Source organism: Eurypyga helias, unplaced genomic scaffold, assembly GCF_000690775.1.
Source record: "Eurypyga helias isolate BGI_N326 unplaced genomic scaffold, ASM69077v1 scaffold3226, whole genome shotgun sequence".
NCBI lineage: Eukaryota > Metazoa > Chordata > Aves > Eurypygiformes > Eurypygidae > Eurypyga > Eurypyga helias.
Genome location: NW_010254562.1, coordinates 54,321 through 58,043, shown reverse-complemented (window position 1 = coordinate 58,043; position 3,723 = coordinate 54,321).

The following is a 3,723-nucleotide window of genomic DNA, read 5'->3' as shown; positions in this document are numbered from 1 at the left end:
AAAATCTTTCCTTCTCTGAGACAAGTTCAAGGAAACACCTCAGGGTTATGCGGTATTTTGAACAAAGTTTTGAAACGCTAACTTTGTTTAGGCCATAGGTAAATATTTGCCTTACAACGTAAGTCTGAGCTGTGGTGCCTGAGCAAGGGTTATTCAAATAGTGTCTTCACTCGCCTCTGCCCTCGATAACAGCTCAGGCTTGGATAGGCTCACTTCTTGCTTTTGTAGCTTCCCATGATGTTTGACTAATTTCCTGCTAGGCACAGACCTTGGAGTATCCAAAACTTTGAAAGATCAAAGAAAGGGCTCACTCCTAGCTTGTTTGTTTATAGTAAATGAGGTGAAGACTGGTTCTCAGAGCGATGGAAGCGGCAACATTGTGCTTCTCCAAGGGCCCTACCACCCAGCCATCTCACAGGGGTTGGCAGAGACCCTTGGACTGGATCCTGACCCACACAAATACCCTTTTTCCACTCTGGCTGAGAAAGGATTATAGCTGGTGGTGGGATAGTTCTAGTTTTTCCGAGTTATTCATGTGACAGCATCTGATGATATTTTCAGATGCATGTTGGCTCCTGGATGCTTTGGCAACTGTTTCGGCCTCCTTGCCTCTTCGGGTACTTCAAGAGATAGGATACCATAAGACAACAAGGCAAACGGGGGAAAGAAGGGAGGAAGCAGTTTCTGGCAAGAGGAAGAAAGGAAATTTCTCCTCCAGGAAGAAAGGAAGTTTACGGACATCTGAGCAACCTCAGTGGAAAAGACTGAAATACTATGTGGACCCAGCAACAAAATAGTAGACAAGATCAGATCATATATCATATAATATCATATATCATATCATATCATATCACATCACATCATATCATATCATATCTCATAACACTTATATTAATTATATTGTTATCTTACCCTATGTTATGTTACAATTCTATGTTTCAGTAAAAGATTTCTGCAACAACAGTCTGCTATTACACATCTTTGCCCCAGATTGTTTCTCAGGCTGAGACTTGGAATACATTCAGAGGTTCACAAGGAACACAAGCAGCGACCTTTCAGCTTAAGACAGAACATAAGAACTGGATCAAGCACATAAGGTATTTCCCAATGACCCTCTTAGACTCCAGCTACTTGTAGCTATGGTACATCCTGATCAGGAGGTGGTTTCCATTTATTTAGTACTCCTCAGTTAATTTATTTTCCAGAAAACTATCACCTCTTCTCAAGAGAATGGATAAAAAATTAGCATTCCTATCATCCTGTGTGAAGAATTTTCACACCTGAACTATACTCAGAAAGAATCATGGCCTTTTGATCACTTTAGACCTGTCACATGATAGCTCCATATACTGTTTCACAGATGTTATCCTGGAAGAGGCACTAAATAATTAGTCCTAATTTGCTCTCTCCCACAATCTTTTGGGTGATCTTGGATCTTGAATTTGCAGATGACACAGCTGCAGATTTACTAGCAAGCTTAGGAGTCTGTAGGCTGTACCCAAACATGTACACAGTCTTCGCAGCACATGGATTTTGCTTCTGCATTGAGCCATCCGCACAGTGGTTCCCCACATCTATTTATTACTTTCTCCCTAAGCAGGAGAAAGGTCTCAGATGGGGCACATGTAGAGCCTGCAACACTTCTCCTGAAGAGACAGTTTCTGTTGCAGAGGTCACTCGATAAGCAGCTCTGCAGCCCTCAGGCCCAAATGGCATGACCTGGCCAGTCTTCCCCTTCCCTATGTTACTCCAGATCATCTTCCATGTTGCAGTTTCCCATGGAGGTGGGATAAATGCAGGGAGGAGGGGAGTGTAGAGAAGGAAAATGGGAAGGATGGGAACATAGTTTTTCAATAATCATAGAATCATAGCATCATTTAGGTTGGAAAAGACCCGTAAGATCAGAGTCCAACCATGGACTGCCTACTGCAAAGTCCACCACTAAACCACATCCCTAAGCACCACATCTACACGTCTCTTAGACCCCCCCAGGGATGATGACTCAACCACTGCCCTGGGCAGCCCATTCCAATGCTTGACAACTCTTTCAGTGAAGAAATTTTCCCTAATATCCCATCTAAACCTCCTCTGGCACATTTTGAGGCTGTTTCCTTTTGTGCTAACACTTGACACTTGTGAGAAGTAACCTTTCAGGTAGTTGTACAGAGCTATAAGGTCTCCCCTGAGTCTTCTGTTCTCCAGACTGAACATCCCCAGCTCCCTCAGCCACTCCTCACAGGAATTGTGCTCCAGACCCTTCCCCAGCTCCATTCCCTTCTCTGGACAAGCTCCAGCACTTCAGCATCTTTCTTGAAGTGAGGTCCCCAAACGTGAACACAGTATTTGAGGTGCAGCCTCACCAGTGCTGAGTACAGCGGGACAATCCTTGCTCTGGTCCTGCTGGACACACTGTTCCTGAGACAGGACAAGATAGTGTTTGCTTTTTTCGGGCACACTGCTGGCTCATATTCAGCTGGCTGTTGACCAAAGAAGCATAATGAGGGATGGGATTACCCTACTGTACATCTTTGTCTCCCTTTTTAGTCCACGGAAATAAATAGATTTTTTTCTGCCCATATGGTACCTGACTCAGTTACTTCCACACCATAGAATGGGATGAATCCTGCCCTTGCTGTGTCTGATTCATGCCATGTACAATACAAGGACTCCACTCAGATAGCTCAGAGGATGACACCAGCTCTGGGGACACCCTGTGCTTCATCAGAAGACTCCTACCTCCTGGACTGAGCTGTTCAGCTTTTGTAATCATTGTAGGCTTTTTGAGCAGAGGAAATCTCACCATTAAGGTCCCAGACATGCTACTTCACACAGGAGGTTGGCTAACAGCTTTGTGGTACATAAAACATCCAGGTTGGCTTTAAATCATGTAGTCAAGGGGCTGACAATCTAAACGTATACCTTGGACTCAGTGTTTACGCAGCCTCTTAGATGGTTTCTGCTCAGAGCTGTTTGCCTGTAGTCCTAGCAGTATTTACATTAAAGAACCTTAAAGGTAGCACCTCCATGAGTGTGGTTGGAGCTATGGCTGTGACAGGGCTTATCCAGGACTGCAAGAGCAGCAGGCATAGGGCACCTAGTCTTTGCTGTGTTAGAATCATAGAATGGTTTGGGTTGGAAGGGACCTTAAAGACCCCCTAGTTCTAGCTCCACCCCCCCTGCCATAGGCAGGGACACCTTCCACTAGACCAGGTTGCTCCAAGCCTCATCCAGCCTGGCCTTGAACACTTCCAGGGATGGGGCATCCACAGCTTGTCACCGTCTTCTCTGTGAAGAACTTCTTCCTGATATCCAATCTAAACCTCCTCACTTTCAGTTTAAACCCATTCCCCTTTGTCCTGTCACTACAGACCCTTGTAAAAGTCCCCCTCCCCCCTCCCCAGCTTCCTTGTAGCCCCTTCAGGTACTGGGAGGCTGCAAAAAGGCCCCCCCGGAGCCTTCTCTTCGCCAGGCTGAACAAGCCCAACTCTCTCCGCCTGTCCCCATAGCAGAGGGGCTCCAGCCCTCTGAGTATCTTCGTGGCCTCCTCTGGACCTGTTGCAACCAGTCTATATCCTTCTGATGTTGCGGGTTCCACAGCTGGACGCAACACGCCAGGTGGGGTCTCACCAGAGCAGAGTAGAGGGGGAGAATCCCCTCCCTCGACCTGCTGGCCACGCTTCTCTGGATACAGCCCAGGATACGGTTGGCTTTCTGGGCTGCCAG